We start from the raw sequence: 25,347 nt of genomic DNA, 5'->3' as shown, positions 1-25,347 counted from the left end.
GAGGGTAAATACTTAGAGTAACATTTCATCATTCCTAATGAAGATTTCTTGCTGATATCAATTTAAATGAGCATAAAGCTAAAGTAAAATAAGAATGTTACTAGCAGATTAGGAGTTTGAGTTAAACAGCAATTCTTTGGTCTGTGTCTTTCAGTGTAGACCATGCAGGACTGGATAATGGATCCTATCACTCAGCGGCCTATATACGTTTAGAAAGGCTTGCATTGCTGAGTGCAAAAACAACGGTGGCTTGGCCAAGAATCATATTGCTATTGCTAGGCACACAAGGTGACTGTTGTTCTCTAGTTATATCTAAGCTACATTGTAATAAAAACCCTAAATGATGTCCCTGTTAACTTTTTTCAAGTACTGGCTTAAAGAGACTGTAACATTTGATATAAATTACAGTAATAAGATGTACAGTATGTATAAATGTTTGCAGATCATGAAACTGTGATTAAACTGTTATTCAAGCGTGTTTAAACCTCCTCTATTTATAATAATAATCATTATGTATTTTCTCCTTCAAGGGCATAAAAGTTTATTTTATAGAAAACAGATTTATGTAGACAATTCTAATTGCTGTTTCTATACATGTTGCAGCATATTTCATCAGTATAACTTTATGTAGAGTGCAGGACCTGTAATAGATTCATTTGGCCTTTTCTATTTTCTGATATCATGGATTTGAGAAGGCTAAATGTATACAAAATGTATACAATTTATAAAGTGCTAGTGGGATATATAGTAATAAATAATTATAATAAGTAGTAAATAAATAATTATAAATATACAGAGACTAAAACACAGTAGGAAGAAAGTCCCTGCCCCATAGAAGTTACAATCTAAGTTCAAAGCTCCCACTATTTAGTCCCAGTCCAAACCCCAAATGAAGAGCATGATGTACAAGCAAATAAAGGCAAAAATCCAATGTAACGATCTGAGCTCACAAGGAAAAGAGGTATGCCTGAAATACAGTATGTATACCTATTAGCTTACAGTATAGGTCTCTGATATTTGTGACTAGTAAAAATAATAGTTTTAATGCTGTAGCCTGAGTCTACTTTTTATTTCCAAGAGCTCAATCATTTAATCTAAACTCATGTTTCAATTATTTGACAAGGAACATGGAAAGATTAAAATTGTGGTCTTGAAATCTATTGTCTCATAAAGGCAAAGGCATTCTCCAAACAGTAGGGTATTGATCTAGGCCAGCTATGTATACATTCCCACTACTATGAAATCATAAATCCTGAGCATGCAGTTCAAAGGGAGGGAAGATTGTATTTCATTTGTTGTCTTTACATCAACCTCCCTGAGCATTGTGCTTAAAGGATGTCAAGAAGATTTAAATGTAACAGTAAGGCAGTCTGCATTAAGAAAGGAAAACATGTGGTAAAATCATTTTAGAATTTCAGGGATTTACCAGTGCATTCAACAAATTGACCTTAGTAATGGACACCGATACACCCAATAAGCATAAAGTTGCTGTATGGATACTAAAATAAGGCTGACTGTGATGTTTATATATCAAAACAGGGAAGTCACACAATTATCACATGTAAGATCACCATTGTTCTTATTTGTAGCTGATCTATTCTGCTACCTGACTGAGCATTACTGGGGCATTCATCTGGCAAACCTTGGTGCCATTTGTTATCAGGCTGGAAGTCCGTATGGGAACTCCTTGTAATTGTAGGAAAATTTCCCACATTATAGGAAAATTTATTAAATGATAGGAATTAAGTGGGAAAGCCTAAAGAGACTGAATTAGGACCATATAAAATATCCAATTTGTATAGGGATAATCAGGCATAACCCCACTAAAACATACATCTTTTATGGTAGATTAATATTTCCTGGTATGCACTTATTTAAGAAAGCAGTCCAGGCTGTATCAGAACTGATTAAAACCTCCACTACACCCTGGAGGCTTATTTACTTCCTTTAGAATAAAAGGGCAAGAAGGGGTTCTTCCTGTTTGATCCAACATCCAGTTCAGATTCGTAAAGGATACAACACCAAACCAAGTAAATTATTTAATTATTGTGTGTTATTGCATGTTTTTTGCATAAAAGCTAGAATTGTATGACAGAATGGCAGACTGCCTTGACCTAATATATTGAGTTGCTCTTAGGGATATGTTGATTAACAGCAATTATCAGCAATAAGATTTGAACAGTCTCCTACATAATAGAAAGCAAATATCTGATTGGTTGCTATGGGCAATATTAGTGGTGATGTTTATCTCCAGTGTTAATAAATACACCCCTAAGACAGTAAGCTCTATGGATAGGGACCTCCTTCCTTTTGTCTCTTTGACACTTGGCTCGTAATCTTTAATGTAACTGTACTTTGTATTTATTTGTATTCATTATTGTATAAACTCCTGTTTGTTCTATTAATTTACTGTTCTGCTGTACAGTGCTACATACATAAGTAGTACTATATAAATAGAAGAATATGTACATACCTGCGCCCTTCTTCTTGTTAGTGACTGCAGAGAAAGTCTCTCAAATGTTTGGTTTCTTCACACTCCTCCCAAACGTCTCTGGCCTTTTAACTTCTGTTTAACCAAAGCCTTAACTTGTCTAATGAATCTTTCTCCCAACTAAAACATGCACTTGCAACCCCTATTGTAAAAACCCTCTCTTGGTTTTCTTCCTACCTCTCAAGTCACTCTTTTTGTGTCTCCAACAACAGAGTATCATCTTCTCCTTTACCTCTCTTTGTCAGGGATCCTTAAGGCTCTGTCTTAGGCCCTTATTATTTTCTCTGTATACTCCCTCCCTCTGTAAAGAAATCAATTCATATGGTTTTGAATACCACCTCTATACTAATGATACTTAAATCTATCTGTACATTCCTGATCTCAACAAAAATCTCAAGTCTCTCCTTGCTGGTCAGCTATCTCTGCTTGGATGTCCCAGCATTACCTTAAAAACAATGCCACATCTCTTACCTTGCTAACCTCTGAGCTTGCCCATCCCCACACCTTGGTTCTCATACCCCTTCTCCTTTTAAACTGGAAGCTCTTTTGGGCAGGGCCCTATTCATCTCTTGAATAAGTTGCTTTTTTTGTATGTAATCTGCATGTTCCATGTTTACACCTACTTTTTGAACAGCGCTGCTTTATAAATATGTGTTAATAATAATTATGATAAAAATGAGCGTTACAGGCAGAAAGTTGCTTGTTGCAGCTATGTAGCCAGATGTGGGAATTTCATCTCCCTGGGAGTTGCCATGTAAACCATACGTCAAATGCACTGTGCCAAGCTTCCCTGAAGTCTCTAAAGGAGCATTCATTCCAACAATATACGTTTCTTGAGACAATTAAGAGTCCCTGCTGGAGAGCCATAAAAACCAGAGAAGCTCTATTTGTATTATGTGACTGCTGCACTGGAAGATATTACACTGATAACAGGCCTTATTTATAACTGCAATTGCAAAGGTGGCCTTGCACCAATGAACAAAAATTGTTGTACAAATTATGGCTACTCATTGAAAGGCACTTGTGTTCAGTGATGCTCCTTGCACTCCCCTATACTTGTGCTTATACTTTCTTAAACATGTGTAGGGTTCCCCAAAATTTGGGTCCCCTAGGTGGTTGCCCCCAGGATAGGCCCCAAGGAGGGTAACACTTTAGTTGTGGGACACCCTGGGTGGTTTGGCACTATAAGGGTTAACTGGGATTTAGCTTCCCTGCAGTTCAATAGTTAGGCCACAGGGTGCACACAGTATATAAGGCTGTGCAGCCATGTGCCTGCAGGTCTTTTAGCCTGGGACCCCTCTTGGATAAGAGGTATACCACAGGTTAGCATTAGACAGTTAGAGATTTGTTATAGACCACTCTAGGAGTGGGAGACAGGTTATCTAGTTGGGCAGCGTGGCCCCGACAGGAGGTTTAATGGATTAAGATCCACCAGCACTCATAGCTGGAGTCAGGGTATAAGTGCTAAGTATAGGAGATTAGCCTAATCCAGGGGTATCTAAGTGGAAGTACCGGGGTGAGGTCTGCTGAGGGGGTGTCCGCTTGGCGGGAGTACCGGGAAGTGCCCTAGAGAGGGGCTTCTGGCGAGAAGTACCGGAGGGAACCCCTAAAGGGAATCATCTGGCGTGTAGTACTGCTAATATCTCGTGGAGAGAGGGTCTCTTAAGGAAGAGGGAGTATACCCTGACTGCCTCATTGCTCCTGTGCATAATCTGCCTGTCTGATACAACTGTACAATAAATAAGTTCCACTGGTTAAACATCAATCCAGTGTCCTGTCTCTGCATATCTGGAGGATCCACCTGCCTGGTAAGCAACTACCCCAGGGAGGGGGCAAGGTGCTAGGAGTGTTGGGAGTCCTCACACTGCAGTACAGTATCAAGGTCCCAGGAGGGGAGTTATAGTTCAGTCTATCCCTATTCTGGGTGGAGGCACGCCAAAGTATAAAGTAACAGCTGTTCCCCAAAGTAAGCGGGGCTCAGGACTCCTGAAAGCGCCAAGTATAGTGACATATCAGCAGGTAGTGCCACATCTAAAGATAAAGTGGGCTACATTTGGAGGCACTGCTGAGATTTCGAAACAGCAGAAAAAGAACAGCAAGTACAGTGCAGCAAGGCCATAACAAAGTTTTGGGCCTAGTGTAAATCTGGAAGCCTGACCTCCGTATGGGATAAATTTTGGGCACCCTGAATCTGTATCCAGTGAGGGATAATTGGCGCCAAAAGAGCAGAGGAGTTGCCCTGGGCCAATCAGATTGCAGGCTTGTGGCGCCAAACAGACCCGGGAAATTCCGTGGGAAGCCCCGTGAGGGGGAGGAGGCAGAACATTCCTGATTGTTGGGGCCGCCCCTTAGAGCGTTTAACCAACCGCGTGGCTGGGAAAGTGCGCCAAACAGAGTGGGCGCGACTTGGCCGGTGACGTCACCGCGGCCATTTTGGGCAGATCGTGTGTGGCTGTGCTAAGGGAAGGAGCTGCGTGTTGGAAGAGAGCCATCAGCATGCCCAACCAAAGCAAGCTTGTGCCATCAGGGTCTGAGTCCCCAACGCTCCCCAAGCCACCCAAGAGACAGGGGGTGCGGATGGAGGATACCGGTCGGCGTTTCATTTGGGCCGGCAGCTTTGCCGAAATGAAAGTACACGACACCTTACACTGGATGGTGCCCCTCTGTGGCGGTTGTGAAGCCGAATCCTTTGGATCGATGAAGCATCCCGGGGCCCTGTGCACCACCTGTGACCGGCCGTACTGGAGTGGCCCGTTTGGAGCAGGTCCCAGAGGCCAGCAAGTGCTGGAAATTGAGGCCGTGGACGAGGCCTATGCCGCCATCACCCTCAGTGATGAGGAGGAGGCGGATTCTTCGGGAAGTCCTGCTGCCCGCCCTAGTTCCACCCAGGAGGGGGACGTTATGGATCCGGCGGCTGAACCGGAGGGAGAGGAAATTCACCCCGCGGCTGAACCGGAGGGAGAGGAAATTCACCCCGCGGCTGAACCGGAGGAAACAGTTACCGGTGCGGAGGGTGAATCTGAGTGGGTCAGCGCTCCCGCCACTGTGGATTGGGCGGTGGAAGCTGCGGCCGACGAGGCGGTGAGTACCCAGGGGACCCTGAGTGACTCGTGGGTTAGACCAGATGTACTGGCAGGGGGTGACGCTACTCAAGTTACCTGCCCCAGGGGCCGGAAAGGCCGGCGGGGACCCAGGAGGGGCCGCTACCAAGGCACTAGGGACAAAGAGTGGGAAGAATTCATGGGGCCCCCATCACCAGCTCCCTCTGAAACGGGTCAGGAGGAGGTCCTAGCCCCCCCATCCTATTTGCAGTCCCTGAGGGATGCCACATCAGACCGGCGGCCACCCTCATATCACAGGGGGGGGATTCACTCCTCTATTGAGTACACCCCAGGGGGTGATGAATCTGGGGAAGAGGCCACAGCAGATGTGGGCCCTATGTTCGCTTCCCCTTCCAGCTTTGTAGCACCACCTAAGATAAGCCCACAGGAAGAGAAGCAGTTTTGGGTGCTGCCTGGACAGGCAGACCCAGCAGTATTTCGGTCAGTATCCAGAATCCAACGAGTGATCAATTTTAGGGTGCACATGTTATGGGGCTATTACATGCCATATGCCCCTCTGTGGGTATATGAGAGGATGGGCCATATGATGGAAGAGTGGGTCGTGGAGGAGATCCAGAGAAAGAAAAAGATGCCCCTAAATATCCTAAGCAGTTCTGACAGAGCCAAGCGCAGGCAGGCTTGGAAATTTGTGCGGGCCACTGAGCAAGAATGGTGGTGGGGCCGCACCGTACTAAAACATGCAGTGCAGAGCTGTGGGAAATACAACCCCAAACCCCGCTATTTTAGCATTGAGGACACTCTGGAGAGTGGCCGCATGGTGGAGAAGCCTCATCCTCGTTATTATATTCCTTATGAGGATGTTAAGCAGCACTTCACTTACCTCGTGTGACGGGGGCACTCGGAGGAAATCAGATTGCTTTGTTGTCCAGTAAGTGGAGGCGTGGACTGCCTGCCATTTCTCCCACCTGAAGGGAGTTGTTCTTCAGTTGAGGGGTGAACCCCACCAAAGTTATGGCCCAGGAAGGGCTCAGCAGCTGCCGGCCGGAGTTGCCACTTAAGTTGCATATCCCCACCCGTTGGTGGAAGACCCCAGGAGGTGCCGAGCACCAGGGGGTAAGGACTCCCTCAAGGAGGAGGAGGGAGTAGTAAAGGAGCAGTTCAATAAAATTTTCTTTTGTTATTGAGCGATGATTGTCCTGTGCATTTCTGAGTATGTGTGCAATTTCTTTCAGGAAAAAGGACTTTGGGACTTATACCAAGACTTTGGGGTGGTGGGAAAGGTAAAATTGTATTTACTGTTTCCTTCCATAGGCATACAGGTTTCTGCGCAGACATCGCGAGGGACTGTGGAAGAAGTGATTTGGTATAAGAAATGCAATGGTAAAATGTAAATGTTTGGTTAAAGGTATGTCAGCCGGGAGGTGACATTTTTCTTGTGGGGGGAGAATGTAGGGTTCCCCAAAATTTGGGTCCCCTAGGTGGTTGCCCCCAGGATAGGCCCCAAGGAGGGTAACACTTTAGTTGTGGGACACCCTGGGTGGTTTGGCACTATAAGGGTTAACTGGGATTTAGCTTCCCTGCAGTTCAATAGTTAGGCCACAGGGTGCACACAGTATATAAGGCTGTGCAGCCATGTGCCTGCAGGTCTTTTAGCCTGGGACCCCTCTTGGATAAGAGGTATACCACAGGTTAGCATTAGACAGTTAGAGATTTGTTATAGACCACTCTAGGAGTGGGAGACAGGTTATCTAGTTGGGCAGCGTGGCCCCGACAGGAGGTTTAATGGATTAAGATCCACCAGCACTCATAGCTGGAGTCAGGGTATAAGTGCTAAGTATAGGAGATTAGCCTAATCCAGGGGTATCTAAGTGGAAGTACCGGGGTGAGGTCTGCTGAGGGGGTGTCCGCTTGGCGGGAGTACCGGGAAGTGCCCTAGAGAGGGGCTTCTGGCGAGAAGTACCGGAGGGAACCCCTAAAGGGAATCATCTGGCGTGTAGTACTGCTAATATCTTGTGGAGAGAGGGTCTCTTAAGGAAGAGGGAGTATACCCTGACTGCCTCATTGCTCCTGTGCATAATCTGCCTGTCTGATACAACTGTACAATAAATAAGTTCCACTGGTTAAACATCAATCCAGTGTCCTGTCTCTGCATATCTGGAGGATCCACCTGCCTGGTAAGCAACTACCCCAGGGAGGGGGCAAGGTGCTAGGAGTGTTGGGAGTCCTCACACTGCAGTACAGTATCAAGGTCCCAGGAGGGGAGTTATAGTTCAGTCTATCCCTATTCTGGGTGGAGGCACGCCAAAGTATAAAGTAACAGCTGTTCCCCAAAGTAAGCGGGGCTCAGGACTCCTGAAAGCGCCAAGTATAGTGACATATCAGCAGGTAGTGCCACATCTAAAGATAAAGTGGGCTACACATGTATAAGGGCACCTACTGAAACAAGGGAACCCTGTACTTACTGCCACCTTCAAGCTGGTGATAACTCCAGGGTTCCCTCTGTGGGCTGTGACAAAAGGTAAAGCAGAATTACAGCCATATGAATCACATGCAAACACAGAATGCCTGAAACTCCCATTTTGGCTAACTTTGGAGGCAATTGCATATGATTCCTCAACACGTACACATGCAATTGCTTCATTATGATGCACTGGACAAATTGCAGCCAAGGTAATGCTACACTCATGTGTAATGATGCTGGAATTGTGCGGGGAAATGCTGCATTTGTGGGTAAAGGTGGCCATACCCAGTAAACAAGCGGATATTCTCCCGATATGCCCACCTAAGGTGGGCAATATCGGGCTAATTTGTTTGTTTGGACCTAGGGCCAAACAATCAAATTACAACAGCAGGCATAGGTTCTGTCAGGCTGAGAACCACATCAACAAGCCATTGTGGTCCCTGATTTGAAGGAAAATCAAACCTGTCTGATTGAGATCTGGCCAATTTTAGGGCAGATGTCAGTTGGGTGGGCCCATTGTGGGTGCCCATACACAGGCAGATTTCAGCTGCTGATTAGGGTCCTTTAGACTGATTTGCAGCCAAAAATTTCACTTTGTACACTGAGCGTTGTTATCTGATATTTAGGTTTGGCTTCCTAAGTCCTTTTTCATGTTGAAAGTTTTCCTACTGCTCCTGCCATGGAAGAACTTGCATGATCTGGATTGAATGCTGCATGGTATAGCTACTAACCGTTTCCTTGGAACTTGAATAGACAGTGTCAGTCCAGATGCTATGAAGCCTTTTCAATCCACTTTGTGAGGCAGAAAGCACAGCACTGCTGCTGGGTTGTTATTGTGCAGTTTGCTTGAATGCTGTAGCCAACATGTGTTATATGTTAGCTGCTGCAGGAATTAGGCAGATAACAAAGGGGAAATTCCAACCTCCAGTCATGTCATAAATCACATAGAAAGGAAAGACCCTACGGAATGGGCTAGCAGAAATGAATGTGTATGAAGGTTATTCTGCCATTTGAAAGAGAGTGGCTTCTTCCAGTTAATCCAATGTCTATTCCTTTAGAGCTTCGACCTGGATTAACTCAGTCTTCAAAGCAGTGTCTGTCCAAGCAACATGTCAGCCAGTGAGTCAAGGAAAGGAAATATATACCATTACCTAAATAGTGCTTTTCATCACTTTAGTGTACCTTTCATATACTAAGACACATACATATTGTTCACACTGAAAATAATTTTTTTTGCATGTAATACAAGAGTGAGAGCTACCATATGCTATTTTTTACCTAGACCAGAATTCCAGAAACCAGTCCATCTTTATGACCTTAGTTGTATTGCTATTGCAGAAGATAAAGGAAATATCAGCTAACATACACAAGCAGGTAACATGTCAATATTGCAAGTTTCAGCACTGCTTTGTAATACCAGATATTTCATGAACAAGTAAGTGCAACAGTAGCTCACACTAGCTTTAAGCTAGGGTTTTGGTTACAAAATTTCTTGAGACAGAATCCTATGCTTTGTCCATTCTATTTCCATGTGTGTACAAAAGAACAAGAGAAGCAGACCGTACACCCTGTGTCCCCTTGCAGGGGGGCCCAGAAGTGTAGAGGGCACAGTAAAGCTGGCCATACATGCACCAATATAATTTTTCGGACTGTGTGCGGGCTCCTTATTATCATCCCAATAATTTTTGTAGAAAATTTTGGTTAACAATAAAATCTGCGAATGTATTGCGTATCTGACAATATCCTCGGGGGACCTGTAATGGAAGTCACTTTCATACGATTGGTGTCTGCCAATTATTTCATGTTCAGAACATCCTCTGATTTGTTATTTTTGAGACTTTATCAGTCTAAATGTTAGTTTTAGATCTTTGCAATTAAACGCACAATCGATATCCGAATATTCCTCGGAAAAAGACTAACATCTGAATGTGTATGGCCAGCTTAAGCCCCTAATTAACAAGCAATTTTAATACTGTATATCTTGGGCCAACTTACCAGGGCCCCAAGCCCTAAACTGAATTTGCTGTGGGGCCCAGTAACATCTAGTTACTCCACTGCATGGTCTTATTCATAAAAGAATATTCATAAAAGTCTAACTCCAGTTTTTTGTTACAAGGTATTTTTTTTTTATTTGCTGTTAATTTTCCATAGTTGTATATAATAATAATAAACATTTATTTATAAAGTGCCAACATATTCCGCAGCGCTGTACATTAAGTGGGTTTCATACACTGAACATACAGAGTAACATATAAAGCAATCAATAACCGATACAAAGGTGAAGAGAGCCCTGCCCAAAAGAGCTTACAATCTACAAGGAGTAAGGGTTGAGACACAAGGTGTGGGAATGGGCATGACCAGAGTTGTGAGAGGTGCGGCACAGGGTATTGCTTTTAGCAGCACACTGAGGTTATGTTAACTAGATTAGGGTAAACTTCACTAAATAAATGCGTTTTTAGAGATCTCTTGAAGGCAGAGAGATTGGGAGAAAGTCTGACAGTTTGTGGGAGCGAATTCCAGAGAAGGGGGGCAGCCCTTGCAAAGTCTTGAATGCGAGTGTGTGAGGAGGGAATGAGAGAGGAGTTGAGGAGCAGGTCAGTAGCGTAACAAATGGGTTGGATGGTACCTAGAGAGAAGTTCAGAGATGTAGGGTGGGGCAGAGTTATGAACTGCTTTGAATGTGAGAGTCATGAGTTTGAATTTTATCCTGGATGGTAGGGAAAGCCAGTACAGAGATTGGCAGAGCGGCATGGCAGAGGAGGAGCGGTTGGAGAGGTGTATGAGCCTGGCAGCAGTATTCATTATGGACTGGAGAGGGGACAGTCTTTGGAGGGGAAGGCCAATTAATAGGGAGTTACAGTAGTCTAGGCGAGATATGATAAGAGAGTAAATAAGAATTTTGGCAGCATCTTGGGTGATAAATGATCGTATTTTGGAAATATTTCTTAGGTGAAAGTGACATGATGTGATAAGTGACTGGATATGAGGAGTGAAGGATAAACCCAAGGCACCGGGCCTGGGAAGATGGGGTGATGGTAGAATTGTTAACTGTTATAGATACCTCGGAAACAATGTGGGTGTTGGATGGGGGAAAGAGAACCAGTTCAGTCTTAGAGAGGTTTAATTTAAGGTAACGTTGGGACATCGTGGAGATAGCGGACAGGCAGGAAGAGACATGAGTTAGAAGCTCTGGGTTGAGATTAGGAGAGAAAGATCTGAGTATCATCAGCATAGAGGTGGTACTGAAAGCCAAAAGAATTGATTCATTTGCCGAGTGAGGAGGTATAGAGAGAAAATAGTAAGGGGCCCAGGACAGAGCCTTGAGGAACCCCGACAGAAAGAGGCAAGGGAGAAGATGATTCCCCATTGTAAGAGACAATGAAGGATCAATCTGAGAGATAAGATGAAAACCAGGATAAAGCAGTGTCACGAAGGCCGATGGAGTGGAGAGAAGAGGGTGATCCACAGTGTTAAAAGCAGCCGAGAGATCGAGAAGTATTAGTAGCGAGTAGTGTTTTTTGGCTTTAGCTGATAGGAGGTCATTTGTTAGTTGGGTTAGAGCAGTTTCAGTGGAGTGTTGTTGTCTAAAACCAGATTGTAGGGGATCCAGCAGGTTATTGTCAGAGAGAAATAGCGTCAGTCGGTTGTAAACTAGGCGCTCGAGTAGTTTGGAGATGAATGGGGAGCAGAGAGATAGGTCGGAGGTTAGTAGGATTGTAGGTATCAAGGGAGGTTTTTTTCAGAAAAGGGGTTACAAGTGCATGCTTCAGTTGGGAGGGAATGATTCTAGTAGAGAGCGAGAGATTGAATAGATGAGTTAAGGCTTTGATAAGACGGTGGTTGGCATTGCAAAGAAGTTTGGAAGGAATGGGCAGGTAGTAAGGTGAGAGGAAGCCAAAAGTTTCAAGACTTCCTCTTCAGTCACTGAGGAGAAGGAGCCAAGAAGAGACTGGGTAGCATATGTAGGGAGGGAGGTGAATATATATACAGTATATATATATATATATATATATATACAGTGGAGGAAATAATTATTTGACCCCTCACTGATTTTGTAAGTTTGTCCAATGACAAAGAAATGAAAAGTCTCAGAACAGTATCATTTCAATGGTAGGTTTATTTTAACAGTGGCAGATAGCACATCAAAAGGAAAATCGAAAAAATAACTTTAAATAAAAGATAGCAACTGATTTGCATTTCATTGAGTGAAATAAGTTTTTGAACCCTCTAACAAAAAAAGACTTAATACTTAGTGGAAAAACCCTTGTTTGCAAGCACAGAGGTCAAACGTTTCTTGTAATTGATGAGCAAGTTTGCGCACATTTTAGGAGGAATGTTGGTCCACTCCTCTTTGCAGATCATCTCTAAATCCCTAAGGTTTCGAGGCTGTCTCTGTGCAACTCTGAGCTTGAGCTCCCTCCATAGGTTTTCTATTGGATTAAGGTCCGGAGACTGACTAGGCCACTCCATGACCTTAATGTGCTTCTTCTTGAGCCACTCCTTTGTTGCCTTTGCTGTATGTTTTGGGTCATTGTCGTGCTGGAACACCCATCCACGACCCATTTTCAGTTTCCTGGCAGAGGGAAGGAGGTTGTCGTTCAGGATTTCACGATACATGGCTCCGTCCATTTTCCCGTTAATGCGAATAAGTTGTCCTGTGCCCTTAGCAGAAAAACACCCCCCAAAGCAAAATGTTTCCACCCCCATGCTTGACGGTGGGGACGGTGTTTTGGGGGTCATAGGCAGCATTTTTCTTCCTCCAAACACAGCGAGTTGAGTTAATGCCAAAGAGCTCTATTTTGGTCTCATCAGACCACAGCACCTTCTCCCAGTCACTCACAGAATCATTCAGGTGTTCATTGGCAAACTTCAGACGGGCCTGCACATGTGCCTTCTTGAGCAGGGGGACCTTGCGAGCCCTGCAGGATTTTAATCCATTGCGGTGTAATGTGTTTCCAATGGTTTTCTTGGTGACTGTGGTCCCTGCTAATTTGAGGTCATTAACTAACTCCTCCCGTGTAGTTCTAGGATGCTTTTTCACCTTTCTCAGAATCATTGACACCCCACGAGGTGAGATCTTGCGTGGAGCCCCAGAGCGAGGTCGATTGATGGTCATTTTGTGCTCCTTCCATTTTCGAACAATCGCACCAACAGTTGTCACCTTCTCTCCCAGCTTCTTGCTAATGGTTTTGTAGCCCATTCCAGCCTTGTGCAGGTCTACAATTTTGTCTCTGACATCCTTGGACAGCTCTTTGGTCTTTCCCATGTTGGAGAGTTTGGAGTCTGCTTGATTGATTGATTCTGTGGACAGGTGTCTTTTATACAGGTGACTAGTTAAGACAGGTGTCCTTAATGAGGTTGACTAATTGAGAAGAAGTGTCTAACCACTCTGTGGGAGCCAGAACTCTTAATGGTTGGTAGGGGTTCAAAAACTTATTTCACTCAATGAAATGCAATCTTTTATTTAAAGTTATTTTTTCGATTTTCCTTTTGATGTGCTATCTGCCACTGTTAAAATAAACCTACCATTGAAATGATACTGTTCTGAGACTTTTCATTTCTTTGTCATTGGACAAACTTACAAAATCAGTGAGGGGTCAAATAATTATTTCCTCCACTGTATATATATATAATATAATTCTGACCCCCTTTTTTCTCATGCTGCCATATTTTGCCAGCATCTCAGGTGTCGGAAATTAGTAAAGAATTTCTGGCCAGTAAATGTGCTTGCTTAGGGCAGCCAAGGGATGCTCGGAAAACAGAACATTATGGCTGTGTGGCACTGGGAGGATAAGTACTCCGGATTGGTGATTTTTTTGAAAAAGAGGAGCACAAGCTTGGGGTTGAAAGTTAATGAGAAGTATCTTCTTCTTTAAGTCAAATTCTGAAAGATGTTAAAGTAATGAAAACACTGTTGCTCCAAAAACACACACATTTTATTTAAAATTGGTAAAAAGCTGGTTAAACTGTTAATTATGAGTTTCTGGCAAAAAATATTTCCCCCCTGTGTCTGTAGTAGGAAAGCTTCTGGAAGGGGTAATAAGGGATAGGATAGTTGAATACATTGCAGTTCACAATACTATTAGTTTGTGCCAGCATGGTTTTATGCGTAACAGATCTTGCCAGACTAATTTAGTTGCCTTTTATGAGGAGGTGAGCAGGAACCTTGATGCTGGAATGGCAGTTGATGTCATCTACTTAGATTTTGCTAAAGCGTTTGATACAGTACCGCACAGAAGGTTAATGATCAAATTGAGGAATATTGGCCTAGAACATAATATTTGTAATTGGATAGAAAACTGGCTGAAGGATAGAGTACAAAGAGTGGTGGTAAATGGAACATTTTCTAATTGGGCCAGTGTGGTTAGTGGAGTACCGCAGGGGTCAGTCCTTGGTCCTTTGCTTTTTAACTTGTTTATTAATGACCTGGAGGTGGGCATAGAGAGTACTGTTTCTATTTTTGCTGATGACACTAAATTGTGCAAAACTATAAGTTCCATGCAGGATGCTGCCGCTTTGCAGAGCGATTTGACAAAATTGGAAAACTGGGCAGCAAACTGGAAAATGAGGTTCAATGTTGACAAGTGCAAAGTTATGCACTTTGGTAGGAATAATATAAACGCAAACTATCTACTGAATGGTAGTGTGTTGGGGGCATCCTTAATGGAGAAGGATCTAGGGGTTTTTGTAGATCACAAGTTGTCTAATTCCAGGCAGTGTCATTCTGTGGCTACTACAGCAAATAAAGTGCTGTCTTGTATAAAAAAGGGCATTGACTCAAGGGATGAGAACATATTTTTGCCGCTTTATAGGTCCCTGGTAAGGCCTCACCTTGAGTATGCAGTGCAGTTTTGGGCTCCAGTCCTTAAGAAGGATATTAATGAGCTGGAGAGAGTGCAGAGACGTGCAACTAAACTGGTAAAGGGGATGGAAGATTTAAGCTATGAGGTTAGACTGTCGAGGTTGGGGTTGTTTTCTCTGGAAAAGAGGCGCTTGCGAGGGGACATGATTACTCTGTACAAGTACATTAGAGGGGATTATAGGCAGTTGGGGGATGTTCTTTTTTCCCATAAAAACAATCAGCGCACCAGAGGTCACCCCTATAGATTAGAGGAACAGAGCTTCCATTTGAAGCAGCGTAGGTGGTTTTTCACGGTGAGGGCAGTGAGGCTGTGGAATGCCCTTCCTAGTGATGTGGTAATGGCAGACTCTGTTAATGCCTTTAAGAGGGGCCTGGATGAGTTTTTGAACAAGCAGAATATCCAAGGCTATTGTGATACTAATATCTACAGTTAGTATTACTGGTTGTATATATATAGTTTATGTATGTGAGTGTATAGATTGGTTAGTATAGGTTGTGTGCTGGGTTTACTCGGATGGGTTGAACTTGATGGACAATGGTCTTTTTTCAACCCTATGTAACTATGTAACTATGTAGATATACGTGAGATGGAAAGTAATCAGCAGCAGCCCAGGGATTATACGTTACATCACGGCAGATGGGGAGCAATGGTTAGCATTGCTGCACTGTGGTTCTTAATTTAATTCCAGCTAGTGTACTTTCTGCAAGGAGTTGGGATGGGATGGAAATAATGTATAATCTCTATAAAGGGTTATGGAATATGTTTATATAAATTAACAATAATAAATGGAAGATACAGTATTTGGCTCACATGGTGCTTCATGAAGTCTAAATAAAGTGTTGGATCTGTCTGCGCTCCTGTTTGGACTACAGGCCTTTCATATAAAGCACCCCAACTGCCCAGTGCAATGCAGGTAACTTTTTAAATTGGTAATTGCTTACAGTGAAAAAAATAATTAAGAAAATATGATTATTTGCCATCTTTGCTTTTTGCTTCTAAAAGTGTTGTGGTGACGCGCAAGATGGCACAATACTGCGGCCTAGTGGTATCTTTTATATAAGCAGCTGCCTGCTCTTAAAATAGAAAGCATGATACGTTTATAATTATTTATTTATTTTGCACATTAAAGCTATAGGAATGGCAGAGCCACACTTCCACCAACCAAAATGTGGGCCCCAGTGCAACAGCAACCTGTGTAAACCCATCATTATGTCTCAGGAGAGAAAGTCATTGTAGATTTTTATACCCAAAAATACTAAACAAGATTAAAGAAAATGTACATCCTCAAAAAAATTAATATATATTGATGTGAGTGCAAGCATTTCTGAAGCTTACGGCAATCATTTTTCCTACTTTAAGATATTAAATCAGTTTTTTTTTTGCCAGGCGTGGATGCTCTGTGAAATTTTGCAAATTTTCGCTGCAACAAAAATTTGCAGAGTGAGGAAAAAATCACGTAAAAAAAAAAATAAATAAATCGCAGTTGTGTAAAAAAAGACTTCAATGTGGCAAAAAAGTAATGTTTTGTGAATTTTTTAGCAGTTTCGCACATTTTTTGGCAAAGCAAATAAGACAGATTTGCTCATCACTACTGCTAATATACTGAATTTGAAACTGCACCACCTCCATCTGACTGGAGTCCGCTAAAACTCATGGATAAGCACTTTCTATTTGTTTCTAAAAAAGCGTCTTATTTAAAAAATGAAGGTGGGGAGAACAGATTTTATTGGGGCCTAGTAACTTCTAGTTACACTCCTTGGTAGATACAAAGCAGTCAAAATCAGTTAGAGTGCCATGTTTGTTTAGATTTTGTTTTTTGCTAGTTCAAGGGGAGCTATTTATTTTATTTAACACTAGTCCAAGAACCTGTGAAGAAACAGCTTCCTTGTTTTCCCCTTTGGTCCTTCCATTTTGACTCTAGGAATCATTGAATATTATTCAGATCGCCGTGACAGTAACTGTGCTGTAGCTGTGACGTAACTCTCCTACACGCTACTGGCGTCTCCAAACATGATGATGCAGCTGCTCTCCGATTCGCAGTTTCAGATCGATGAGTGGGAGGTTAGTTATCAACATACCTGCCAAGATGGTTCATTTCCTCTGCCCTGGACAAAGCTCAAGTGACTCAAGCACACCGTGCATCAGGAACATCCATTTTTAGTTTATGTTAAGAAGGGTGTCAGAACTCTTTCCAATAATGATAATAATGATGCAGTGTTACTGAACTGACTGGGAAGTTGCATTCTGGGTGAAGTTCTACTGCAGACGGTGGCTGTGTGTGTTATGCTAGATCCCTAGATTACATTAATTTGACTCCTTAGGTCAAATTGGTTTTGGCATTTGTTATTTGGCCTAAATGTATTTATATACAGCTCTATATGCCTGAGAACACAGAGATAATTCTTTAACCTACAGATGGATGCTATCTGCTTTCACATTACCACAAGCAATGTTGGGTCTTTAGCTATACCCCCTCTATGTGTGTCCCTAGCTGGTAACTGCTGTATATTGATACTTGTTCTGGAATGGAGTTAGGCCCTGGGCCAAACTGCTCCCGAACAGCCCAATAACTAGTGTCAATGGCATCTTACAGGGCATGACTGATACCCCCCTTTCACTTTTTCTTAGTATTGATATTTATGCATCATTTTAATGCCTGAGCTCATGTCAAAAAGGTGGGTATATGTTCCCATTAAGTATCCAGATGAGTGTTAGTACTGAAACCCAGAGAAAATGAGTGTGTTCTACTGCTCTAAGCAGTCAAACACATTTTGACAATGTGACACATCTGCTTGGGTATATGTGCCAGTTCATCAGCACAGAAAGGTGTTTTGCCCCACAGAATGTATAAAACAGTGAAAGCCACACAACAAACTTTGGAATAATTCTTTATTGCTTGTTAGTTGCTCTTGTGCACATTTTAAACTACAAAGTATGAAAACAATCATTTGACACTTGAATCTATACATATGCAAGTTTCCCATAATAGATTTATACAAAATATTTTGCTGTGTAGTTAAACAACTTCATTCTCTATAAATTATACGTTATTTACAAGTAATACTTTCAGGAATAAAGAGCAAGCCCACTGGAACAATATGAATATCGGATTACATAAAATCCCATTAAGACTTCATACGCATGTAGAACTGAAGTAAGGTGCTTAAGGGCAGCAATACCAGTTACTCAGTTACTCAGCCAAGCTCATGGTATTGCTGAAGAAAACTCTTAAAAAAAGAAAATAGGTTTGTAGGTCACAGTGTCTTCGTGAATCAGCCAGATACATTAGCTCCATATTAACACAAATACCTGTATATTTAGCTGAACAACTAAATGAGGGTCCAATAAATGTCACTGCTGCTTCAAAGGTTCAATTGCATATTTCACTTTACTGCATAGCTATATAAAAAGTCAACTTGTGCTTGCCTACATGAACCACTGTGAAGGTGGGAGGCCTGTGTAATACCAGGGAGCAGGCACCTAAACATTAAAGACAAGTAAATGACTAAATCCAAGAAAAATGACAAGGAATATGAATTGGAAAAAAGTAGATTAGCACTAAAATAACTGTTAACCTTTTTAGTGCCACAGGACGTAGAATCTACGTCCTGTGTATCAAAGGACCAAAGTGCCACAGAACGTAGATTCTACGTCCTGCTGCACTTCCGGTTTTGGGAGCGGAGGAATGGCTTTTCAAGCCATTCCTTCGCTCCCCACTCGTTCCCCAGCCTCCAGACAATAGTCAGAGGTGGGGAACGAGTGGCCCCTGGGTAGCGATTGCCCAGGGGCCCCATGATACATACCTGCCATCCACTGGCTTTCTGTGCAGCTCCTCTCCCTTCCGCAGCTTCCCCCTCTGGCCCCCCTGCTTCCTGACACGCCCCCTCACATGATCTACTGCTGCTGGGCCAGATCGAGTTTCTCCTGCAGATCCTGATCTTCTAGACCCCAAGTAAGTGGCAAATACACACACAAACACACAATCACACATTTATTACACAAATACACACTTATACTCACACTTACACCCACACACATGCATTTTTGGGAGGTTTTCAAACATTTATCACTTACAGCACTTAGAGAAACTCACACTTGCTTGCACACTCGCACACATGCACACAAAACACATTTTACACACATGTACACACACACTTACACACTTATGTAATTTTGTAATTATTTTTTTTTTTCTAATCGCATCGTTTTTATTCTTGCCTGAAAAAAATGTTTTATTGCCATTGCGGATAGTGTATTCGCTAACCGCACTGCGCAATACCTTTTGTGTATTATTTTGGTGTTTCTACTACATTTTCTGTGATTTTGGTGGATTTTTGGGTATTTTACTGCATGTTTAGCCATTTTATAGCATTTTCAGTTATGCATAGTTGTTGTTTGCTTGACTTTGTCTGTAAAACTTATTTGCCCTAGCCAAAATACTCAAACGGTTATTCTGCCCGCAGATATTATTAGGCAAAAAAAAAAAAAATGATTTTAGTGATTTTTTTTATCTTTATCAATTTTATTGCTTTTTACATTGTTCTTTGTTACTTGTCTTTGCACATGGACATTTTGTCTGCTGTATTTCAATTTGGCATCCTCTGTACCCCACATAGTTTGGTAAATCTATTCATATTGGGCATCAAACTGTTCAGTAGACTAGTGGCGTTCATACTTAGAGTGTTTTATGTTGGTACGTTACTAAATGTGGGGTACATAATGGGGCAACATGCAAGCTTTGTGACGATTTTCAGAAATGTCACAAAAACAGTTCTGTTTAGCATAGCTTTGTAATTTGGTAGTTTGCAGTAGAAAGTTTTATTTACCCATTTTTGTTTTGTCAGAATGTGTACTTTCGGAAAATATATGGGTTTCTAGGGTGTCTTTACTGTTAGGTGGTCGTATGGCACATAATACACATACCGGGTGCAAAAACTGCATGAGCCGAAGCATCTTATGTGAAAATTCATATGCACTATTTTTACTTGGGTGCCCCTGTACCCCACATAGTTTGGTAAATCTATGCATATAGGGCATCAAACTGTTCAGTAGACCCCTGGCGTTCATATTTAGAATGTTTTATGTTGATACGGTACAAAATGTGGGGGTACATAATGGGGTAAAATGCAAGCTTTGTGACAATTTTCAGAAATGTCATAAAAACCGTTCTGTTTAGCATAGCTTTGTAGTTTGGTAGTTTGTAGTAGAAAGATGTATTTACCCATTTTTGTTTTGTCAGAATGTGTACTTTCGGAAAATATATGGTTTTCTAGGGTCTCCTTACTGTTAGGTGGTCGTATGGCACATAATACACATACCGGGTGCAAAAACTGCATGAGCCGAAGCATCTTATGTGAAAATTCATATGCACTATTTTTACTTGGGTGCCCCTGTACCCCACATAGTTTGGTAAATCTATGCATATAGGGCATCAAACTGTTCAGTAGACCCCTGGCGTTCATATTTAGAATGTTTTATGTTGATACGGTACAAAATGTGGGGGTACATAATGGGGTAAAATGCAAGCTTTGTGACAATTTTCAGAAATGTCATAAAAACCGTTCTGTTTAGCATAGCTTTGTAGTTTGGTAGTTTGTAGTAGAAAGATGTATTTACCCATTTTTGTTTTGTCAGAATGTGTACTTTCGGAAAATATATGGTTTTCTAGGGTCTCCTTACTGTTAGGTGGTCGTATGGCACATAATACACATACCGGGTGCAAAAACTGCATGAGCCGAAGCATCTTATGTGAAAATTCATATGCACTATTTTTACTTGGGTGCCCCTGTACCCCACATAGTTTGGTAAATCTATGCATATAGGGCATCAAACTATTCAGTAGACCCCTGGCGTTCATATTTAGAATGTTTTATGTTGATACGGTACAAAATGTGGGGGTACATAATGGGGTAAAATGCAAGCTTTGTGACAATTTTCAGAAATGTCATAAAAACCGTTCTGTTTAGCATAGCTTTGTAGTTTGGTAGTTTGTAGTAGAAAGATGTATTTACCCATTTTTGTTTTGTCAGAATGTGTACTTTCGGAAAATATATGGTTTTCTAGGGTCTCCTTACTGTTAGGTGGTCGTATGGCACATAATACACATACCGGGTGCAAAAACTGCATGAGCCGAAGCATCTTATGTGAAAATTCATATGCACTATTTTTACTTGGGTGCCCCTGTACCCCACATAGTTTGGTAAATCTATGCATATAGGGCATCAAACTGTTCAGTAGACCCCTGGCGTTCATATTTAGAATGTTTTATGTTGATACGGTACAAAATGTGGGGGTAAATAATGGGGTAAAATGCAAGCTTTGTGACAATTTTCAGAAATGTCATAAAAACCGTTCTGTTTAGCATAGCTTTGTAGTTTGGTAGTTTGTAGTAGAAAGATGTATTTACCCATTTTTGTTTTGTCAGAATGTGTACTTTCAGAAAATATATGGTTTTCTAGGGTCTCCTTACTGTTAGGTGGTCGTATGGCACATAATACACATACCGGGTGCAAAAACTGCATGAGCCGAAGCATCTTATGTGAAAATTCATATGCACTATTTTTACTTGGGTGCCCCTGTACCCCACATAGTTTGGTAAATCTATGCATATAGGGCATCAAACTGTTCAGTAGACCCCTGGCGTTCATATTTAGAATGTTTTATGTTGATACGGTACAAAATGTGGGGGTACATAATGGGGTAAAATGCAAGCTTTGTGACAATTTTCAGAAATGTCAAAAAAATCGTTCTGTTTAGCATAGCTTTGTAGTTTGGTAGTTTGCAGTAGAAAGATGTATTTACCCATTTTTGTTTTGTCAGATTGTGTACTTTCGGAAAATGTATAATTTTCTAGGGTCTCCTTACTGTTAGGGGGTCTTATGCCGCATAATGCACATGCCGGTAGCTTATATTGCAGTGTATACACTTTGTATGCACTAACTTCCTTTTGGGGTCTCTAAATGCCAGATACATCAGTGATCCTATGCACAATGGGCATCAAACTGTTCAGCGGACCCTTGGTTTTCATATTTAGGGTGTGTTTTCTTCGTACCTAATGTTATGTGGGAGATATGGTGCTTGAAAGTGGAAGATTTGATGTGATTTTCAGGTATTTCACCAAAACTAGCAATTTTGGGAAAGTACTGCGACTCTGTAGTTTGGAGTAGAAAGACATGGGTACCAATTTTGAATTCGCCCGAATGTGTACTTTCCAAAATATATGGTTTTGGGGGGTCAATGTATTTTTGTGTGTTTTTACCCCACAGAAAATGCAGTAATCGTGTTGAATTTTCAGTAGCTAAAGAGACCTCTGGGGCAATCTCTATGCACTGACGTCCTTATGGGGTCTCTAAATGCCAGATACAGTGCTGATCCTATGCACAATGGGCATCAAACTGTTCAGCGGACCCTTGGCTTTCATATTTGAGGGTGTGTTTTCTTGGTACCTAATGTTATGTGGGAGATATGGTGCTTGAAACTGGAAGATTTGATGTGATTTTCAGGTATTTCACCAAAACTAGCAATTTTGGGAAAGCACTGCGACTCTGTAGTTTGGAGTAGAAAGACATGGGTACCAATTTTGAATTCGCCCGAATGTGTACTTTCCAAAAATATATGGTTTTGGGGGGTCAATGTATTTTTGTGTGTTTTTACCCCACAGAAAATGCAGTAATCGTGTTGAATTTTCAGTAGCTAAAGAGACCTCTGGGGCAATCTCTATGCACTGACATCCTTATGGGGTCTCTAAATGCCAGATACAGTGCTGATCCTATGCACAATGGGCATCAAACTGTTCAGCGGACCCTTGGCTTTCATATTTAGGGTGTGTTTTCTTGGTACCTAATGTTATGTGGGAGATATGGTGCTTGAAAGTGGAAGATTTGATGTGATTTTCAGGTATTTCACCAAAACTAGCAATTTTGGGAAAGCACTGCGACTCTGTAGTTTGGAGTAGAAAGACATGGGTACCAATTTTGAATTCGCCCCGAATGTGTACTTTCCAAAAATATATGGTTTTAGGGGGTCAATGTATTTTTTTGTGTTTTTACCCCACAGAAAATGCAGTAAACGTGTTGAATTTTCAGTAGCTAAAGAGACCTCTGGGGCAATCTCTATGCACTGACGTCCTTATGGGGTCTCTAAATGCCAGATACAGTGCTGATCCTATGCACAATGGGCATCAAACTGTTCAGCGGACCCTAGGCTTTCATATTTCGGGTGTGTTTTCTTGGTACCTAATGTTATGTGGGAGATAAGGTGCTTGAAAGTGGAAGATTTGATGTGTTTTTCAGGTATTTCACCAAAACTAGCAATTTTGGGAAAGCACTGCGACTCTGTAGTTTGGAGTAGAAAGACATGGGTACCAATTTTGAATTCGCCCGAATGTGTACTTTCCAAAAATATATGGTTTTGGGGGGTCAATGTATTTTTTTGTGTTTTTACCCCACAGAAAATGCAGTAAACGTGTTGAATTTTCAGTAGCTAAAGAGACCTCTCGGGCAATCTCTATGCACTGACATCCTTATGGGGTCTCTAAATGCCAGATACAGTGCTGATCCTATGCACAATGGGCATCAAACTGTTCAGCGGACCCTTGGCTTTCATATTTAGGGTGTGTTTTCTTGGTACCTAATGTTATGTGGGAGATATGGTGCTTGAAAGTGGAAGATTTGATGTGATTTTCAGGTATTTCACCACAACTAGCAATTTTGGGAAAGCACTGCGACTCTGTAGTTTGGAGTAGAAAGACATGGGTACCAATTTTGAATTCGCCCGAATGTGTACTTTCCAAAAATATATGGTTTTGGGGGGTCAATGTATTTTTTTGTGTTTTTACCCCACAGAAAATGCAGTAAACGTGTTGAATTTTCAGTAGCTAAAGAGACCTCTGGGGCAATCTCTATGCACTGACGTCCTTATGGGGTCTCTAAATGCCAGATACAGTGCTGATCCTATGCACAATGGGCATCAAACTGTTCAGCGGACCCTAGGCTTTCATATTTCGGGTGTGTTTTCTTGGTAGCTAATGTTATGTGGAAGATAAGGTGCTTGAAAGTGGAAGATTTGATGTGATTTTCAGGTATTTCACCAAAACTAGCAATTTTGGGAAAGCACTGCGACTCTGTAGTTTGGAGTAGAATGACATGGGTACCAATTTTGAATTTGCCCGAATGTGTACTTTCCAAAAATATATGGTTTTGGGGGGTCAATGTATTTTTTTTGTGTTTTTACCCCACAGAAAATGCAGTAAGCGTGTTGAATTTTCAGTAGCTAAAGAGACCTCTGGGGCAATCTCTATGCACGGACGTCCTTATGGGGTCTCTAAATGCCAGATACAGTGCTGATCCTATGCACAATGGGCATCAAACTGTTCAGCGGACCCTAGGCTTTCATATTTTGGGTGTGTTTTCTTGGTACCTAATGTTATGTGGGAGATATGGTGCTTGAAACTGGAAGATTTGATGTGATTTTCAGGTATTTCACCAAAACTAGCAATTTTGGGAAAGCACTGCGACTCTGTAGTTTGGAGTAGAATGACATGGGTACCAATTTTGAATTCGCCCGAATGTGTACTTTCCAAAAATATATGGTTTTGGGGGGTCAATGTATTTTTTTGGGTTTTTACCCCACAGAAAATGCAGTAAACGTATTGAATTTTCAGTAGCTAAAGAGATCTCCTGGGCAATTTGTATGCACTAACTTCCTTATGGGGTCTCTAAATGCCAGATACATTGGTGTTCCTATGCACAATGGGCATCAAACTGTTCAGCGGACCCTTGGCTTTCATATTTAGGGTGTGTTCTTTTGGTACCTAATGTTATGTGGGAGATAAGGTGCTTGAAAGTGGAAGATTTGATGTGATTTTTAGGTATTTCATCAAAACTGGCAATTTTGGGAAAGAATTGCGACTCAGTAGTTTGGAGTAGAAAGACATGGGTACCAATTTTGAATTCGTCCGAATGTGTACTTTCCAAAAATATATGATTTTGGGGGGTCAATGTATTTTTTTGTGTTTTTACCCTACAGAAAATGCAGTAAATGTGTTGAATTTTCAGTAGCTAAAGAGATCTCCTGGGCAATTTGTATGTACTAACTTCCTTTTGGGGTCTCTAAATTCCAGATACATCGGTGATCCTATGCACAATGGGCATCAAACTGTTCAGTGGACCCCTGGCTTTCATATTTAGGGTGTTTTTTCTTCGTACCTAATGTTATGTGGGAGATAAGGTGCTTGAAAATGGAAGATTTGAGGTGATTTTTTAGAATTTTCATAATTTTTTATAGAAAATGCTAAATTCAGTAAAGCATTGCCGTTTGGTACTTAGGAGTTGGAAGACATAGTTACCCATTTCGGATTCGTCAGAATGTGTAGTTTTCAAAAATGTATGGTTTCCTGGGGTAAACCTAATGTTCCAGGATTTTTGGCTTTGGAATGTAAAGTATGCCGTATTCTGCTGTAATGCTTTGAAA

This window comes from Xenopus tropicalis, chromosome 3, assembly GCF_000004195.4.
Source record: "Xenopus tropicalis strain Nigerian chromosome 3, UCB_Xtro_10.0, whole genome shotgun sequence".
NCBI classification, from domain to species: Eukaryota; Metazoa; Chordata; class Amphibia; order Anura; family Pipidae; genus Xenopus; species Xenopus tropicalis.
This window is presented reverse-complemented; position numbering follows the sequence as displayed.